General features: G+C 32.1%; 1 pseudogene; it reads right to left on the bottom strand.

Moving 5' to 3' along the window:
* Positions 1-19,282: 19,282 nt before the first annotated feature.
* Positions 19,283-21,545, bottom strand: LOC149568820 (cytochrome c biogenesis protein CCS1, chloroplastic-like; annotated as a pseudogene).
* Between the last annotated feature and the right edge of the window lie 550 nt (positions 21,546-22,095).

Here is a 22,095-nt window from a genome sequence, read left to right as displayed (position 1 = left end):
TCAATTCTTTACATATGTTTATTTGAAAATGGATAAAATGATGGTGTTTCACTCTTCCTACAACATTCATATGTTTTGTAATCACATTCATTTGATTGAAGCTAATTAGATAGCATAGTGATACATATATCAAGTTATGCAAATTAAGTTTAAAATATGTTAAGTTAATTCTCATTTGATTTGTACTTAAATTTCGTAATTATACATGAGCATGAGAAAATTAAGTAAATTCTATTCGAATACTTATGTATTACATTTAATTCAATGATCATCAAAAAAATAAATTTGTTGGTGTGTTTTGCCCTGTATTTTTGGGCATGACACACATACCTGCGAGTATATAGAGCACATTGGTAGCATTTATTAGGTTATTTTGAACATTTTTATTATTACACCTCATGAGACATGTTTCTTTAGGGTGTTACCAGAATATGTGATTATGTAAATAACTAGTTTTTGATGGAAACTTGGTAACTAGTTTTTGATGGAAATTTGGTACATTAAACTACAAATATACTTGAAATATCATACTAATATTCTTAAATTAGTTTATTATTTTTTAATTTTGGCTTTGATTTTATGATCTATTTTGAGAACAAAAAGGTGATCTTCAATCTAGATTTTTTTCTTTCATCTCCATCCTTTTTAGGTGGTTGGGTATTCTCTATTCATCCATAGATGGATTCAACTACAATATGGGGACCATAGAGACCTCTATAAATTTAGATTTAAAAGTCAGTCTTTTCTATTAAACATTTCACTCACCAACCATTGGTTGATAAGTATTTGCATTTGGAAAATTTATATATTTATATTTCTAATGTCTTCCAAGAATAGAGTAATGATAGTTAGAATAGAATTGGGGGATATAACCTGCAATGAATATTTTAAAAAGAAACTAATTATTTATTTTGTATGGGTTTGAGATTTATTTTGAAGTATGAAAATCTCAAACTAGTATTGTCTAGTAAATTGTATGATCAATATTATAAATGACATTTATAAATGGTGGTTACTTAAAAATTAGTTTGGGAAGGACACGATAATTGTGAGATTACTACAAAGACATACATGACAAGGGCACAACAAGAGACAAAATATATATTTACTCATGAATTCAATTAATTGAGTGTATTAGCTTTTTATAGTAGTCTAACTTACTATAGTGCATCAGATATTAGTTTCCTTTCTTTGGATTGATAATCTAACTTACTATTTCTTATTTTCTTTGTACTAACATCATCTAGTTATCAACATGATGGAGAGGGATAGTACTGCTACCTAAGTTTTAGGCTTCACATATTAGCTTTCATGTTTCTATTTGTCATTCTATATTTAAGGACTTTTGGCGTCGGGAGGGATGGAAAAAACTAGGGCCAAAGACACACCTAACTTTTCAAACCACCTATGAGAGTTAACACAATGGGAAACAAACACCAGATAACAACATACATGGGAGATAGATGAACAAAATTCCTTTTATATATTCATCAAATAATCAGATACATGCCCAGTTGTAAGGCCTTCTGGGTTATGACCACATTACAATTCAATTTCAAACTTCAATGATCAAAATTTGCATCTCAGCTTGCTTCTACTCCTACCATGCTTCTACTAACTTTGATTCCTATATCTAAGATTCTACCAAAGACCTCTTTAAATACATGCACAACCAAAAGTTGGCCTATTGCAAATACAAAAAAAAAGCTCTCATATTAAATGCTAGAATAAGCCACAAGTCAGCATACAAAAAATACCTATCACTAAATTAAATGCAAAGGGTAGCTTCAATAGGAAACTATACATGGACAACTCGGCAAACAAATAATCTAACAAATACTACAACTCAACAAACTCATCAATTCTCAGCAACCAAAGGAAACTCGGTAGCAATCGAAAACCAATAAACTTAGCAGTGCTCATAAACCAAAGGAAATCAATAGTAATACTCAGCAACCAAAGGATAACTTGGCAACAGGTGCAAACTTGGCAAACATAGAGAACTCAAACCTACTAAGAAACTCGATAATGCAAGGCATTGCAACTCGGCAGAACAAGAAAGAAGGAAAACATGCAATATAATAGTTGAACCCAAGATGCTCCTACATCAATTTTTGTAGTATCCCATCATATAGAAAACTATGTTGTTGAACCATTCAAAAGTATTACACTTATATGCAGTATTGCTTATATTTTTGGCACATTATAGTTAAATTGGTAGTAATTTTTTATTATGTTTTATTATTTAAAAGATGCTAGTAATTCTTGTATGTTGATATTTGATGGATGAAAATGTTAATATATTAATTCAGAGTATAGGAGATAATTTTTGGATATAATTATAGCCTGAATATTTTCTTCTAAAGAAAGATCATGTCTGACAATATGAACCCCAAACAAAATAAGGAGATAGTTGCTAGATTGTAGTCTAAGTTCAAAAGGAAAGGTGATGGAAAATTTTATTGTCTCTACAAAAAATGTAAGGGCTTAAAGACTCTAAGACTTTTAATCAAAATAGTTGAGAAATAGTGTAGGCAACATGGTCACATTGAAGGGGTGTGATTTTTGTCTATTGGTTGTTTCAATATATTATTTTAATAATTTTTATACATAAGATATCAATTTAGAATGATATCATGGCCATGGTTAATTTAAGGTCATCATTTTGATATAGGTAAACCTCATTAGGTTACATGTTATGGACCATGACAATCTAGAGAATGTTGATTTTCAACTAGAGGAACATGGAGCTATGAATATTGAAGTAGAAGCTAATGCTCCCATGGAAGAAGATGATTAGGTAGAAGAGAACATAATTAAAGGTCATGGTATCAGTGCAATTGATCATGTGTCCAATAACACAATTGAAGAAGATGGTACTAGTGTATCTGATCAAGAGGATGGTATTAGTGTAGTTGATGATGATGATGAAGATGACCTTAATATACGTATACTTGTGAAGGAAAAAAAGCCCCTATATAAAGGCTCCCAAATAAATCTTCTCTATGTTGTATTGTTGTTGGTGAACTTAAGGTTATGAATGGCTTATCCAACATAGCAGTCTCATGTATGTTAAGGTATCTCATTTTGGTCATCTTCTATATTAGTGTACCATTAATATTCTTTATAAGAAATATTTATAGTTTTTCCATAGGTTGATAGGTGAGTTTTTGTTACCACCATCAAACATTCTACCTTGCTCATACCAAGAATTATCTACCATAATGAAAGATATTAAAATGGAGTATTAAAAAATACATGCATATCCCAATGATCATATTATATATAATAAACAACATGATTTTGCAGCAAAATTCCTTGATTGTCAAATTAGTAGATATTGATCAGATCAACTAATAAAAAAGGTGTCTCGCAAGGTTCTTCAGTATATTCCTATTATTCCATGTATGCAATGATTATTCAAGTGCACTAGCTTGGAACAATTTATGAATTACCATACACAAAATAGAAGTCAAGATGATATTATGTGAATGTCTACAAATGTTTTTGCATTTAAGGAAATAAAATAAACTTGGCCCCACTTTAAAGAAGAACCTCATAATCTCAAGCTTTCATTGGTAGTGGATGGTGTCAATCCATTTGGAGAGATGAGATCTATTTACTCAGTGTGGCATGTTTTTGTCATTAACAACAATATTCCTCCTTGAATGTCCATAAAAAGGGAGCACATAATGTTGGCAATGATTGCACCGGGTAATTTTTCATTGAATAGTCATCTAAATAAATTCATAAATACTGCGTCAAAATGGTCATAATAATTATGTAATTTTTTATTCATCCAACTCTGTAATTACCAAGTTAAATACATAAATTTATATATTAAGCCCTTTATTAACGATTTGGTGGAGTTATAGAATGGGGCCATAATGTATGACATATCGAGACCAATAGTGCAAAGACACTTTCAATTCTATGCAATCCTTGTATGGACAATAGATGATGCCCCAGGGCAAACACATTATTACAACATGTTATATTATTAACACATATTTTTGGTATGTTATAGTGCTAACATCATTTTTATTGTATGTTTAAGTTGCACATGATATTTTTAAATATCAAAATTAACATATTCAATCCAATTAAACATAATCTTGTAGCTTTTTATATAAAGGGAAAATTTGCATGTCCATTTTGTGGTCCAAAGGTGAAATCTAACCATTCAAAAAGTTTAAGAAAGAAGGTGTTTGATGCATATAGGAAATTTCTCCATAGAAATCATAAGTATCAAATCATTGAAAAAAATATTTTCAATGGAAAAGAAGAGAAAACACCAAAGCTACAAAGAATGACACCTCACCTATGGAAGTTGGAATATAATAGAATAAATAATCAAGGTGATGTCATTGCATCTTATGGTTTTCTTTTATTTTTCAAAGTTATATTTTGATATTGTTTTTTGTTTACTAATGATGTAATTGATGCTCGTGAAGGTCATTAAGGTAGTAATGACCAAATTCCAAAGGGACTAAAAAGTTATCCTAGAGAAATTAGTAGGTTGTTGTAGTATGAGAACATCCCAATCATGCATTTTTTGTTGGTCCCAATAGATTACTAAGAGGTGGGGTGAATCAATACCTATACTTTTCTTCTTTTTATAGGTTACATCGATGATTCTTTTCACAAACTTAGTTGTTACCTTTTTTTAAGTTAAAAAATAATGAATGATATTTAGTAAAACCATACAATATTCCACACATATATATACATCAATGTCACATAGATTTATACATGGAAACCCTTAATGAGAGAGTGAAAACCATGATGAAAGTAATTTACCCACTAGCATTTCCTTGCAAGGAAAAGGTAGCTTGGTAAAGATCTTACAAATATTCCTTCTAAGAATACATCCTATTAATAATTCTAGTAGTTCCTTTTAGGATTACAATTATCCTATTAAGACTACCTCATCAAAGGATTTTGATATCTTTCTAAGAGATAGCTTGTTAGAGGATTTTGAAGACTTGCTACAAGTTTTCCCTGTTAAAGGCTTACAATAGATGAAATGGTTATAGAGAAAACTAAAGTAGTTGATCCAAGTCTTTGGAAAACCTTGCCTCATAGAACCTTTTCTTTGGCACCTTGAAGATGCTTTGATCTTTGACTGATGTTATGGTTTGCATCTAATTCCCTTACACTTTTCATTTTCATTATTTCTTGCTTTCTACACTTGCATATTTTTGTTCACAATTGACTTCTCTTATGGACTTTCTTAGTTTGCACAGTTGTTGTAATAGTGGTGTTATTAAGTAATATCTTTTGCAGAGTTCTTCTTTCTTGTTATTGAGTGATGAAAACCCTAATATATTATCTCACTTAAATTTTAGTTTGATATTTTAAATCACAGTGATCACAAGACACCATCTATAGGTTCTTATGTATATCATCCATCTTGATTGATTGCATACCTATGTCTAGACTGGTGACTATGCAAGATTTCTAGTTGTAAACCACTACATAGTTTTGATACATGTCTTGTCATGTTTAGACCTTCCTCTATTTCTTCACATCAATGGTTATTTTTCTACTTCCATCCCTTGTTTCATCTACTTCCTTCATTATGTATCCTTGATAGGTAAGTTAGTCCACTGGTAGTTTCTCTTGCGACATTTTCCCACTTGGTGTTAATCAATTACCAATCAATGACAATGCACTCTTCTAGCTCACTTGTTCGATTTTATCACTCATCACTTTCCTAGTTGATTTAGCTTAATTCAACAATCTCCCCCTTTGGTATTGATGGATAAACCTTTTACCTTCAACTAATTTTTGTAGGTTAATAAGACTTGTATTTAAATATGACTAGATTCTCCCCCTATGTGAACTTCTCCTTGTTTCATCTCTATACACTTATACTTCATGTTTTCTTTGATATTATTCTCTTTCTTTCTCCTCCTTTTTTTAATTCTCCACCTTTGTGTCTATATTATTCTCCCCCTTTCTTCATCAATGATAGTGGGACATGCAAGGACAGGATAGAAGAAAGAGCAGTGATGATGTTTCCCCTTATGACATAAATTGCATTGAACCATGTTAATCACAAATTTTTAAATGTATTTGTGCTTTTATCTGAATGAGTTGAGAAGGATTACCCATGACTCTGTTAGATCATTAAATTTTATCATAGCACTATGTAGTTTAGTTAGCTTCTAGTAGAATTCTTCTTCATTCTTGTGTGGTGTCAAGTTAAGTAATTCTTCTACAATTTTGAGTGTGTCACTAATGAACACAATGGTTGGAGTTAAGAAGAACTTAAGCTCCATCAGTTTGATGCTTCTCTTTTATTCTTCATCTTGCATCTAGGGTAACAAATACTTTGTATCTTTTATCTTAGATAAGTGTTCAATTGTTGATCTAGAGAGTGGATCAAATGCATGTGCTTTTGTTTCAAGTATGTGTTAAGCCTTTGCCTTTGATTTCTCAATATCACTCACTATAGTGAGTGAAATTCTTTTTTTTTTAATGAATGAGGTTATTTCTCTTAAGGCTTATGAGAACTCATCTTTGAGTGTTGTAAGTTGCCCTTTCTTTTCTTTAAACAAATTATTTTCAACTTCAAATTTTCTTATTGGAACCTATTGTTTTATTGTCCTTGGGAGTTGGATTTCCTTGTCATGAATTTGTCTTGTTATATCTTTGATTTGATTGATCAAATCATCATCCTCATGAAAGGTTGATTATACTACAAGTCCTTTGAGGATGTTCCAAGAATCAACTAGTGTAGTTTCTCACTCATATCTATTGTTGTTCTACTCCATTTTTTTATATCTCTCAGTGAGTTTGGAATATTTTGCCAACTCCTTTTCTTTCATTTGTCTTGATCTCATCCCCATATTCTCCACTTTCTCTCCAATTTTCATCATTTTTGTTGCTTGGGTAGCATCTAAGTCATACAGTGCTCCTTCATCTTCTGATATTTCTAAGTCTTCAAGTTCTTGGGATTCCTCTATCCCTTTTATCTTCTTTTTATTTATCATTCTTTTGAATTATGTTGAAGACAACTCAATTGCTAATGTCTATTGGAATTGAGTGAATTGACCTTTTTCTTTCACCAATGTCATTTTCCTATTGCTTGCCTACCTCACTTGGTGGTAACTAGATTTCCTCCATTTCTTGTTTTGGTTCACTCTCCTTGACTAGTTGTATCCTTACCTTTACTGGTTGTTTCCTATACACTTTCTCTTACTTCCCTAGTAGCTATGTCAATGATTTGAGGTTGTGTATTCCATTGTTATTCTATAGTCTTTAGTCCTATGGAGGCCTATTGTGTTTATCCAATTCCTTTTGGTGTCTAATTTAAATATTGACTAATCTAGGTCCTTTGTTTGACTTTTTTAGTTAGTTTCTCTATTGGCTTCTTCTTGGTGGTATTAGGACCCATAGTCTTACATCTCTCACTATTCTTTTGGGCTTGATCTTGATCACCTCCTTTCTCAAGAACTTCTTTTTCCTACTCACACAAGTGTGACCAAAATTTATTGGCATTGTTGTATGCCTCAGTCTTCAATCTTGTAAAGATCAAATAAACACTATCATTCTCAAGTGGGTTGTTGCTTGATCTACATGATTTCACAAAATATATGATCTCTTGTTTGTTTAGGTCTAGTCTTAGGTTCATGACTACTTCTTTTAGCATACTTTTCTAATTGATGATGGCCCTAGACTATTTATCCTTGATTATCTCTGATAACTCTTTAGATAGTTAAAATTCTACTTTTGGAGTTCAACTAAATTCTCTTAAGCTTAGCAATACAAAATGTACTATATTAGTTCAATTCACCTTGGTAAATTTAGAAAATTTATCCCTAATGGTGGTATAGTTACCATCTATTTCAATATCTTCCAAAATGTATTGTAGAGAAAGCGTCTTACCTTCTTTTGTGGATTTTAGGCTTTCATTGTCTAATTCTTCCTCTTGTTCCTCTCCTTCTAATTGAGTGGGTGCTTCTTCTTCCCTTTTATCCTTTTCTATTGTAGGTCTGCAATGTGGAGGGTTTGGAGGTTTCTTATTTCCTCATTTTCTTGGGTTCTTCCTCTTCTTTTGACTTAGGTTCTAGAGTAGAGCTTCCCTTTGACTCTATTTGCTCAGTTTCTTCCTTTATTATCTCAGTGATTTGCCTCTTCCCTCTATTCTTCTTAGTCTCTTCTTTCTTTGAAACTTCTACGTATTATTCATAAATCTTTTTCTTTACCTTCTCTATTATGCCAAATATTTTTCCTTCTTATCAGCTAGCTTTTCTAGGAATTTTATGATTAGGCTTCTAGTGGGTACCTCCTCAATCTCATATGGGAACTTAGTTAGCCAATGTGTTTGTGGTTCAATCACTTACACAAAGTAGTTGTCAGCATTAGCCAAGAAACAATTTTTTCTCTTGTAATCATCTATTAATTTTTTAGTATACTTCTTTTTTGCATGTCCTCCCTAAACTTCTTAAAGTATACTTCACTTTTTCCTTTTCCTTTATCTCTTGGCCTATTGTGTGTACTGGTGATTTGTGCGATGATGTTTCTCTTTCACTTCCACTTGAGAAATTTATATCTAGGGCACTTGCCCTTGAAATAGAAGAAGATGCATATCAGTATAGCTCCAAATTTGAAGGAGTGGGTTATACTATCAATCTTTACCTTATCAAGGTTGTTTGTCATTTTCTTGTGTAGCTAACCATTGAGATCCAACTTGGTATTCTTCATTATTATTTGATGCACTCCATATACTACCCATGTAGGTACATTATTAGGATGACTTGATTGGTATAGTTTATGTGCTATGACTCTTGTAGAAATGTGTACCCTTTCATTTGGAATTTGATTTATGGTGCACATTCTCCATCTATGCGGCATCTAGTCAATTCATTGACCTCTATTATCAAGTGTTCTCTGGTAGTTAACTTTTCTCTAGTTCCACCGAACCTTGTAACCCATTTGATTACTTCTTTAGTATTTTTAATAGCTCTTCCAACCAGATGTGCTTGTTATATACTCGGCTAAGCATGAATCTTACCTATTCCACTTTGAAGAAGTTTTGAATAATTAGGGTATGAGTTAGGGTTGTTCCTTCCAACATTTTTTCATCCTTTTCTCCTATTTTCTTTACTTGAATCTCCCCAAATATCTTTTTGATAATTTTTTCTCCCATCTCTACCATTTTGCCTTTAGATATTTAGCTACATCCTCCAATAATAATACTCTTCTTGAGAGTGAAGATAGGGCTCTACTCATGTTCCTTCTTCTAGCATCTAATAGTACTAGCTCATTAATAGGTGATTCATCATCATGTTCATCCACTAACTCAACATCTAAAAAATAATTATATTGTTCCATTGAAATAGTGTGGCATTGGATCTATCTCCTGGTTATTTGCATTGAATGAAACATAGGATTTTAGAATTATTGTTAACTCTTTTTTGACACACTTTCTTCACAAAATATCCTTTTGATAATTAGGATTTTAAAAGAGAGAAAAAAAACTATATTGGTCTCAAGATTGTAAACATGAATTTTTTTGGCAAGATACCTATTTATAGATCCATTGGAAAATTAACATCACATTCCAAATGATAACCTTATTCCTCAACTACCTCTACATTTTTGCAATAAGGGAATTCTCATTATTAATCCAATGTTCATATTTTAATGATAACTTCTTCCACTTACAAAAGATATTTGACCTTTACTTATGGAGTCAATTAGTCATGACTTATCAATTTCCATGAGGGGACTAGTGCAAGTTTCACTTTTCTTGCCTAACCACGTTAAGCTCATCCTTTCTTAACTTGATTAGGAGGATTTAGCACTCACTAGTGAAAATTTTCACTCTCCAATCCTTACTCTGATGTTATCTGGTTGTTTCCTAATTCACACTTTGGCAAAGTCCTTATTGGCTTACCTGATACAAATGGCTTTCCCTTTTGCTTTTTCTAATTATTTTCATGTCTAGGTCTCTGTTTCATTTGTTATTTTTTAACTACATGGCCTACTTTATGACACTTGTAACATGTTGTTCTTTCTTTGTGTCATGGTGTAACTTTTCTCTATTGTTTCATCCACCATTTGCAATGAGCTACAATGTACCTACTATTTCCATGGGTGAAAAAACTTGTCTTCTACTCATAGGGTATGAACGGTGTGATCTAATGCTTGATGTGAAATTTATTTCACTATGACCATACATGTCACAATGGGAACTGTACTTCTCTCCTCTCTCTTTATTTGTAGGATCTCTACAATCATCCATACTTTTCTCATACCAGTAACAACTGTAGAATAGTTTTATATTTTCTTTGGCTCTACTTATTGTTTTTTATTTATGTCAGCACTCATCTAACCTATGTCCTATTTTTCCATAGAAAAGACAGGTGGTTTTTCTTAGTGACATGCCTATTTTTTATTTCCCTTTTTTTTTTATAGGATTCTCCTCTTTTAGAAGTGTGGATTCCTTAGAACTCAAAACTAGTTGGGTTGGATGGTTCACCTTGAGTGTTCCTTGTGATTTCCCCTTTTAGTTACTCTCCCTTTTCCTATCCACTCTATCGCACTCTTCTTTCACTACATACAATTCACCTTTTAGTTGTTGAATGTGTCCTTCCATTTATCTAGCTTCTTCTATAAGAGTTTTTAGATGTTCAATCTTTTTATGATCATACTCTTGCAATACATTGTTTTCTTTTTTCTACATACATGTGCTCTTCAATCATGAGAGCTATTTATTTTCCTTTTCTTTTAGTAGGTCTTCAATACTTTTTTTAGCTTCCTAGGCTAGCCTCATCTCTTTGTGAGCTTCCACTCTTGCTTATATGGAACTTTCTTTCTCATTCATAGCTTCACTTAATCTCACCACAAAGTGTTCTTGTTCTTTCTTTAGGGTCTTGATTCTTTTCTTTAGCTTGGCATTTTCATCAATGAATTCTGATATAGCTTCTTCTGACTCTTCAAAGGAACCTTTCTCCTCAAGCTTCTATATTAGTTCTTGACTTTATCCTAGCCTTTTCATAAGATTCTTTTTCTTTGCTGGAGATTCTTTGTGCATATTCAGCTCTTTGATTATGTCTAAAAATTCCTTGAGTTGTCTCTTAAATGATGCCATTGGATCTTCCCCTCAATCATTAGACTTGTCACTTGTGGGGTTTGTTTTGTGATAGAAATTTTTGGTCCTAACAAGTATTGAGAGGGGGGTGAACTAGTACCTAGATACTATTCTTCTCTTTACAGGTTATCTTGATGATTCTTTTCACAAACTTAGTTGTTACCTCTTTAACAACTAAAAAAATAATGAACGATATGTAGTAAAACCATATAGTATTCCACATAGAGGAATACATCAATGACACATAGATTTATACATGGAAACCCTCTATGAGAGAGTGAAAACCATGGTGGGAATAATATACCCACTAGCCTTTCCTTAAAAGTAAAAGGGATCTTGGTTAAGAGCTTACAACTATTCCTTTTGATAACATGTCCTGTTGTGAATGCTAGTAACCTATTATGATTACAATTAGTTTGTTAAGACTAACTCATCAGAGGATTTTTATCTCTTTTTGAAAGAGACCTTGTTAGAGGATTTTGAAGATTTGCTACAAATCTTCCCTATTAAAGGTTTACAATAGATGTAATGGTTAGAGAGAAAAATAAATTAATATATCTATTTTTTTGGCACACCTTGGGTGATAGACCCTATTATTTAGATCCTTGAAGATTCTTTGATCTTCAGCTAATATTTCGGCTTGCATCTAACTTCCCCTACACTTCACATTTTTCTTCTTTTGTGCTTTCTACACTTGCATATTTTTGTCCATAACTGACTGCTCTTATGGATTCCATTAGTTTGCATAGTTGCTCCAACAATGGTGCTATTAAGTAATATATTTTTCATATTTCTTCTTCTTCCCCTCCTTTTTTTTACACAAACCCTCTCTCTCTCTCTCTCTCTCCTCTCTCTCTCATATATTATATATATATATATATATATATATATATATATATATATATATATATATATATATATATATATATATATATATATATATATATATATATATATATATATATATATATATATATATATATATATATATATATATATATATATATCCCCACAATCTCTGATTTTATAGATTATAGCCCTAAAAGATTATCTTGCTCAAATTTCAGTTTGAAATTTGAAATCCATAGTGATCACAAGACACCTACGACTCCTTTTCTATAGGTGCCTATGTATATAGGCCATCTCGATTAACTGTGTGCCTATGTCTAGATTGGTGGCTACATAATATTTTTACTTGTAATCCATTGCATAGTTATGATACATGTCTTTTCATGTCTAGGCCTACCTTTTTATTTTCACATCAATGGTAACTATGCTACTTTGATCCCTTGTATCATCCATTTCTTTTGTCCTATAGCCTTGACTGGTAAGCTAGTCTACTAATAGTTTCTCTTGTGACATTTTTCCACTTCTTGTTAACTAATTTCCAATTAATGATGATACACTCTTCTACCTTGTGTTTTTGAGTTTATCATTCATCACTATCCTGGTCGATATATCTTAGTGCAACATTTTTTTATGTTATGCATTTTGTAAAGAATATAACACCGACATTATGGAAAATATTGGATGGAAGGCATGACCAATTGCAAATTGTTAAAATTTGTAGTGACGATAATGAATGCAATCATGCACTAAAAATTTTCATTGAATCAAATAGAAATGGAGACAAAATTAATATGAGTGCCCTTCATTTATCATTATCAGACCAACAAAGCAATGCTCTAATATAAGGCATATAAAAATCTAATTTTCAACAAGATTTTTTGCAAACATAATCAATCTCATATCAAAGAAAAGTGAATTAGGGTCCAAGATGAAGAAACATCATTGGAATACATTTTTAAAGATAATTCATGTTATTCCTTATTCACTATATATTGTATATTGTATGTAGTTTTCATTGTATTTTTTTATGATATATTGAAAAGATCATAGGATAATTATTGCAGTACATTCTACCTCTATCTCTCCCACACCACTTTGACAACAATGTCAAACAAGTTATATATGATCTTGGAGAATTCATGATGTTAGAAGTGTTATTTCTTAGATTTTTTGTATAGAGATTATATTTACAACTTGCTTTACTTTTTATGTAATTTATTGTATAACTTTTGTAAAGTCTCATTTATATATTTTTGCATGTTGAATCTCTTTTAGGTGGATGTCATCTAAAGAGTTCAATAGAGAAGATATAAGAAATTAGAGTAGAGAAATCCCTCATCTTATATATGAAATGAAAAAAGTGTCTACCTTTGTTAGTGTAGTTTTTTATTTCCTAGTAGGTTATTTATTTTTCCCTAGATTGCTAGGTTTTTTCTACACTTTTATAATCTTGCTTAGATTAATAAAGCATGTCTTATTAGGTGAATGGTTGTGAGGTGTCATCTTCTTACATGTGAACATCCATTAGCTATCTTGGGAAGATACTTTGTTATCTTTAGTCTGATAGATGGTTACTCCTCATTGGTCAGTGTTGCCACCTCCTCTCTCTTCCTAGCCTATATAAGCATGCTACTTGGCTTGCATTTGCATCTCTTGTTTTTGTATCCTCTTAATGCTATTTTTCTTCTATCATTTGCATTACTCTCTTGGAGACTAACTTTGTGTTGCTATTTTGATTTTGTATCATTTGCATTCATAATTTAGATATTTATTCTTTGCACTACTTTTTTGGGTTATTAATCTTTTCAAATTTTAACATGGTATCAGATCTTTTCTATGTCCAAGAATAGATTTTAGTTTCCTTGTTTGAGAGATTCAGGGGGACTAATAAATCTTATTGTAAGTTTATGAAAAATCCAGTATGCTCTTCTCTTGCATCTTTGGATGATTTTGAGAATCACAAAAATGTTTTTAATCTTTGGGGTCTACACATGTGTTTTATGAAATCTGGGTGATTGCAACATTTCTAGTTGTTCCAATGCATTCAAGAGGCTTGAGAAAGTCAGATTTGGATTTCATTTCACCAAGTTCATAGATCATCATACAAGTTGCAAAACTAGGGTTTCAATCTCAAATCTGACAACCAACTTGCATATTTGGCATTTTCAATCAATATTGCAGGTTCTATCATGCCATTTATTGACTTAAGTAGTTGATTCAATCTGTTCATGACATCTTTTGGTTGTTGGGGTCATTTTTTGTTGCTAAAGGCATCTGATTTACACTACACCTACATCTTCTGTACATCAACAAGAAAAATGCTTTTTGGGTTTTGTTTGCAACACTAAAAAAAATCTAGGTATCTTTTAGTTTTTGCATGCAATCTATATATTTTGCAAAATTGAGCATGGAAAGCTACAGTCATACTCCTCTCCATTGGTAGCTACAGATTTAAATGCAGTTTTCAAATGCCTCATTCTTGCTCATATAGACTCTGATTTTGATAAATCTTGTTATGATCTTGGCTATTTTTTTTTACTTTATCCACCAATGTAGTCATTTTTTTATTTTCATGCATAAATTTTTTAGAAATTGTAAATTCTCAATCATGACTTTGCACAGTTCTCATTTTGGAAACTTCAAAGGATCATAACTTTCTCATACAACCTCATATCAAGGCAATTCTTTTTTTTAAAGTGCATAATTTTTTAGTAGATCATAGTGGTACTATTTTTTTTCTTGAGTATTGTGCCCAAGTTTCACTTTTAGCATATGCTCTTCATGAGAGTTTTTTAATGCATTGAAATCAAGACCACTTAGTATTTCTTGCTAGTGGTAGTTGTAAATGCACTAAAATAAAGTGCCAAATCATATTTCTTTTGGGGGGGTGGGGGGTGTTCTTTGATTGAGTAAAAGGGGTGGGGAGGGGAGTGGCATTGTTGTGATTGGGTTCTCTTTTTTTCAGCATTTCTTCATCATGGATCAAATAAATATGCCCATCCTAACTCCATAGAATTACTTTGAGTGGAAATCATGCATGACAATTCACTTAAGGAAAGCTGGATTAAATAGGATAACTATGGGACTTGAAACTAGACCTGATAAAGATGAAGATAAGCCTAAGTGGTTTAAAAAATATAATGAGGCATATGGAACATTGTGTTTGTCTATTTCTCTTGACTTACTATTTTACATTGAGTCTTGGATACACCAAATCAAATATGGACAAAGCTAGAAACACTATTTGGTACACAAGCTTCAATGAGGGGTCATAGGTTGCGAATTGAACTAATTAGTTTAAGTCCAGGCAATTTCAACACAATCTTGGATTTCTTCACTAAATTGAAATCACTAAGGTTGTAGTTAAAACAATGTGGAATTGAAAAGAAAGATGAACAACTAATTCTTAGTATTCTTTCTAAGCTAAGTTTAGAATATTTTGTGTTTGTCTCTACCTTCTATGCTACTAAGGGTACACTTGGTACTCAATTCACCATGCTATCTTTAGATGATTTTGCTATCAATCTCACTCGACAACAAGACAAGCTAATCTAGATGGGCACTCTTAAGTCCTCTAAGTCATATGCATTGGTTGTCAACCAAGGCACAAAAGAAAAAAAAGGACAAAGTAGTAACAACAATAGTAAGGATAAGAAACAAAAGAATAGAAAAGAGAAGAAGGATCAGATACCGATTGTTTCAAAAGAAACTGTTGATACCCCATCTTCCAAGGGTGATAAGCCTAAGAAATAAAAGATCTAATGTGCCTATTGTAAAAGACCTAGTTATGATGAACATAAATGTTTGAAGAAACAAATTGATCACTTGACACACATTCTTGAGAAGAATAATATCAGTATTCTTGAGTCTATCAAACAAAGTTCAAATGAAGGGTCTAACAAGGCAAAATAAAATATCAAGGGGAAAGGAAAGGGCAAGGCCCTTGTTGCCATTGCTTCCTCACCATCCACTTGGGTTCTTGATTTGGGTACTTCGCACCATATGGCTTCATCTAAGGAAGAACTTTCATCCTTGGAGCCATGTATTATGCCTTCTACTTTGATGGGTGATGACACTCCTATTGAGGTGTGTGGGAGAGAGTTTGTTGATGTGGGGGTTGGCACATTCCATGATGTTCTTTATTTACCCTCATTATCAAATAATCTCCTATCAATATACCAAATCACTCACACAGGTTCAAGCAAGCAGGTTGAGTTCACTCTTGACTCAGTGGAGATACGTGAGTTGCACAGTGATTCTATAGTTACAGCTGGGAGAGTAGATCATCAGTCAAGACTCTATCTATTTTCTCACTTTATTCCTGATCCACCTTCAAATTTTTTTCTCACTCACTCTAATGATGTGATTAAATTATGGCATGAGTAGTTTGGCCATCTTAACTTTTGCTACTTGCATCAACTCAACCAACAGAGCATGGTCACAAGGTTTCCTTTAGGACAATTTTTTGATGACTGACTTGGGCTTGTTGCATTACTTTCTTGGGATTGAGATCTTTCAATCTCCTTCCAGGATCACTCTTGAGGTTTCACATGGCTGACTATAAGCCTACTTTGACTCCCTTTCTTTATGGAGTCAAACTTGAGGCTCAATGTTCTTCTCCACTTGTTGATGGCACTTTGTATTGACAACTTGTTGGGAGTCTCATTTAGCTGACTCATACGAGACCTAACATCTCATATGCTATAGGCATGCTCTCTTGATTCATGCAAGAGCCTCATGAGCTACATTAGAAAGTAGCCAAGATTATCCTTCACTACATTCATGGTTCTCATAGTTTTGGGATTCACTACGTAGCAGGTATTGAGCTTGATTCTCACTTCAAGTTATAGATTCTCACTTGGTTCAAGTCTTGTTTGTTGGTCGAGCAAAAATTAGTCTACTATTGCTCTATCTTCTACTGAGGCTGAGTATTGGGGGACTCTAAATGGTGTCACTGAGGCCATTTGGCTTCAACATCTTCTCACTGAGTTTGGTATCTAGATTAGATGACCATTAGTAATATTTTGTGACAACTAGAGTGCCATTCATATCTCATAGAATCTGGTCCATCATCAATGGACCAAACACATAGAGATCCACATGCACTACATTTGGGAGCTCATCCATGGTCACGTCATCGACCTTCGCTATTGTTCGACTTCTAAGCAAGTTTTTGATATCTTCACCAAACCCTTCACTAAGAGCGAGTTCCTTCATTTGTGATCTTTTTTGGAGGTGCAGGATGCTTCATCTTTTGGGGGGGCCTCTTCCTCTCATTCAGAATCTTGACTTTTTTTTGGGGGTCTCTTTTCTCTCTCTTTTGGGGGAATTTTATGTACATGGGTACTCCATCAAGCTTGATTTTCTAGGACCCATTTCTACATCCACCTAAGCTTTGCTTATGGGGGGTGTTAGTGTAGTTTTTTTATTTTCTAGTAGGTTATTTATATTTCCCTATATTGCTAGAGTTTTCCTATACTTTTAATAATCTTGCTTAGGTTAATAAAGCATGCACTAGTAAATTTGAACTCAATTTTTGACAAAAATTTTGGTCAAAATTTTAGCATAGGTTGGTCAAAATTTTGACCAAGTAGTTCGTGGTAATTTTTGTTGTCGAAATTTCAACCATCCTAAACGTTGGTTGAAATTTCAACCAATACATTCATTAAAAAAAAAAAATTGCTAGCTCTGATTTTTCATTGTTAGTTAAAATTTCTACCAATGTTCGATTGAATTTTTTTTAGAATTGGTGGAAATTTCAACCAATTCTTGGCAGCAAACTATCAAGAATTGATTGAAATTTCCACCAATGTTTGGTCAAAAAAAAATTATAATTGGTTGAAATTTTGACCAAGTCTTGGTAGAAAACTATCAAGAACTAGTTGAAATTTCCACCAATGTTTGGTCAATTTTTATTATTTTTTATGCTATATCAAGGAATTGGTTCTTATCAAAGCCATTTAATTTACAACCTTTTAAATATTTGCAAAGATAAAGTTGGAGCAAAAGAATTTTTCTTCTCAAAGGTGTCCTCTGATTGTAAAGCACTCTGCAAAGATAAATTTGTAGCAAGAGAATTTTTCTTCTCAAAGATGTCCTCTAATTCTAAAGTTGATGCTTTACAATCAAAGGAAACCTTTGAGAAGAAAAATTCTCTTGCTCCAACTTTATCTTTGCAGAGATTTAAAAGGTCACAAATTAAATGGCTTGGATAAGAAATAATTGCTTGGTACAACATGGAACAAACAAGAACATAAACATATAGCATGGACATGTATTCTTTGAAATGAAAGCATCCAAGAATGTAAGCAAAAGTAGAACTACTGAAGTATAACATGCCTCATTATGCACTCTTGATATTGCCAAAGTTGATAGGAATTTTTTCAACTGTGAATAATGATATATTATATAATCAAAGTAACAAAGGACTTTCATATTGATGAAAGTTAGTTTTCAAAGTACAATACATAAGTTGAAGAAAAGAACTATCCTAAACTAAACACCATTATATGAAAATTATGCATTTTATCCGACAAGAACTTTAGCACTGGAACAACTACTTTTAAAGTTTACTTGTGCAGTCATTTTGCTCTTTTTAAGAATTTAATAACTCAAGAGTACTTTAGTTTCTTTAAATTTTTATGGAAATCATAGTTGCACTTGTCCAATGTATCATTTTTCTAATCCTTAAGAAATGCTCTCTATGAACTCCTTTACACCAAACACAAAAGTTGGATCCTTCTTTGTAATGATACCCTATTTTATACAACACATTTCAAATATTATACACTAAAATATATATCATTGTTGCACTTGTACAATGTATGAAATGAAGAAAACTAAGTTTGAGATCAAAATGTATTTTTTTTCAAAATGATAGTTTATTCACGAAAGAGTAGATATGACAATGCACCTTTTTAGTTATAATGGCTAAGATAATATTTGAAGGGGTAATATCAAAAGTAGGGTTCCAAACAGAAATCCTAGATGGAGCTACTTGTTGACCTTGGCCACCAAGAGTATGAGTTAGTTCTTTGGTGACCTCTCTTCAATTATTATATACTCACCAAAGGAAATTGAGAGATCCATTGAGGTTAGATGAGTAGCTACATAAAATGGGATATGATGGTGGAAATCTGAGAGTGCTAGATTATATGTCCCTATTTTATTTGTTGTGTCACCTATGAAAATATAATACCAACTTAGCAAGCCTTAACATACAAGAACAAATGTTGTTGGCAAAATTCTGTTAGCCAATCATCTAATGAGATTTAATTACATCAATTTGAAATATCATAGCAAAGAAATTGTAGGATATCAATAGTAATTCTACATACCATTTACAATATGTTTATTACTAACTACTTCAGGAACTAAATCAAATATTCAATTCATATCTTCTTGAAAACCTAGTTTATCTATATTACTCTTTCCTCCAACTACAATAGATGTTTCATCTTTCAAAGCCCATACCTACACATCCATTGTTTATTTTGTAAATCAGCACATTAGACATAATTTTCATGCCATTATCCAAATGGTGATAACTTGTAAAATACATTAACCAAAACTTGAAATGGATTTTTTGAAGGTAGAAATTTGTTGAATCTAGGCTTACCTGTGAATGAGGAAAAAAGCTGACAACAGTTGTGAAAATGAGTGCTCCAAATCTAGCATATACCATAAGAACCCCTGGATGCAACTAAGATTAGGAAAAAGAGTTAGCTGGAAGTAGGGAAAATATGGTTAAAACAATAATTCATATCTCAGTTATACTTTGTCATCTTTTTTTCATAACAACTATAAAAGGAAGGGTAGTCACAATTGATAATCAGTGAGTTTGGAATACTCATTGTGATTAACATCAATCTCCTTTTTCATTAAAGTTTGTACATATGATTATTCAATTTAATTCCACTCAAAATAGAGTTATCTCCATTATATTCTTTACAAGTTCACACGATAAACTATCAAATAGAAATAAACAATGGAGGAAAAGCATGGACCTTTAGTTCTAGGCCAGTGCTACCAATCACATCATCCACAACAACTTCCATGCCATCAATGGTTATTGGACAATTTGACACAGGCTACCTAACTGACACAAACTTCCCTTCTTGATCATACATCACAATAGACTATAGATCTCGAGCCAAAATTGATCTATGGTGTCAAAGAAATAATCACCAAATATAATAAATTAAATAAATGAGTTTTCCACAATCCATAATTGATTTAGTTACAAATTTATGGAATAGATTATGTATAATTATTTGAATCAATATTTTGGATTGCACACTCAAATGTGTTCTTAGCTCTCTTTTATCCTAATGATAAACAAACAACATGATCTGAAATGTTGATTCAAATACTTATACACAATATTTTCTAGAAATCTGTAAATGAATCGGATATAATGGTTTAGAAGCTCCAAAATTTAGGAAATGACAAAAATATCCTTTAAGATGATTTCTTTTTTTTGGCTCTTTCAAAGAGAGACTTAAAGATTTTAGAAATAAAGATTTCCCATGTATACATACATTCCTTTAGGATTGGTAGAACTATTATCATCTTCTAGTGGCAAGAATGTACCAAAAGTTTATTATCTTCACTCTATAATGTAGCTATTGCAAGATTGAATGGTCCTGCACCATTCTTGTGTATTTGAAGAGCTGAGATACTCCGATTTGTTTGATAGATTGTGATGCCCCCAAATTGTAAAGGGCTATTCACACTGATATTCTTCCTTAGAACTTCCTTTCCATTTGTATCACAAAAAGAAAGGTTTACGTGAAATTGGGATACCTAAATAAAGATGGATGACAAAAATGAATAACAATAAGATACTTGATGTTAACATCTCAATGCAATTTTCAAAAGAGACTTGATTATTTTGAGATTATCAAACTAAAAAATGTAGCTAGGAGAACAAAAAAAGAATAAAGAGTTGTAAGATGGTGGCTAGAATACTATTTCTTCTTTTATGTGAGTGGTGTGAAGGAGAACAGAAGCTCTAGATTGCAATTCCAACTATATATATATATATATATACACACACACACACACACACACATATATACATATATACATATACATATACATATACCTCATCATTCTCATAGTAATCAATGTAAAACTTCTCAAAATAAACTTCGGTTGAAAACTAGGAATTGGTTTAGACAAAATCCCATTTGGAGTAAGCACATCCCCCATCATAAAATTCAAGCCTTGAGGAAGTGTAACTGAACCAGGGTAGCCCCCCATAGAACTTAGAGTTGCCCCTACCATTATGAGAAAAAGAGTTGCATGTACACCAATAGATGCAAGCCTACCAGTAAGCCCTTTGAATCCATATAGACCTAATTCATTGAAGAAGATCTGCAAGCCTCAAATTTTGAAAATAAAAGATCATATTATCCATGGAATAAGAGTAGAAACATTGGATGAATTCTATGAGATCATTTCTTCCAAATAATCACAATTAGCTTACTTCATATCCTGAACCCATTAGAAGAACACCAAGGTCTTGAATATGAGCTCTGGGAAGTGATTCTACAACTTCTAGTTTTAGGATGTTGGATCTAGACTTCATGAATACCAAGGAGAAGACTATAAATTTCTTGGGGAACCCTAATGCAAGGGTTGATAAATGCCATTGTATAGCTATAGTACAGAACAACAAACTATGCCTAGAATTGCAGTGATAGTTACTAGTTTTTATTAGGTTTTGAAGTGAATAGAGAAGTGTTTGTGGATTTTTTTGGATGGAATAGTGTGTATAGTATTAATTCTTCTTTGTACAAGCATTAAATTAGGTATTTTCAAGTTTTCCAAGTTCTTTTTTCAATTCTTTCTAAGTAGATTGTGCTTCTCATCTATTATCTATGATGTCATTATCATGACACTATAATTTAGAAGCATGCAATGTTAAAGTAATTCTAGAGAATGTAGAATGAAAATTTTAAAGACAAAAAACATGCAAGCATCCCCTCATAATAAAGACAATGCCTTGAATAAAATCTAGCATTGAAGGATCCCTTATTTTGGTAAAGAGCATTAGAAAACTGTAAGAGACATGAAATTTCCACAATTCATGGTAGTTATAGTGAATGCCTTTCGATATAATGATGAAACTTTTTTCA

The sequence above is a fragment of the Cupressus sempervirens genome, chromosome 3, assembly GCF_028749045.1.
Source record: "Cupressus sempervirens isolate cs-2001-9-10 chromosome 3, ASM2874904v1, whole genome shotgun sequence".
In the NCBI taxonomy this organism is placed as follows: domain Eukaryota; kingdom Viridiplantae; phylum Streptophyta; class Pinopsida; order Cupressales; family Cupressaceae; genus Cupressus; species Cupressus sempervirens.
Note: the sequence above shows the minus strand (reverse complement) of the source record. Positions and strands in the feature narration are given on the sequence as shown.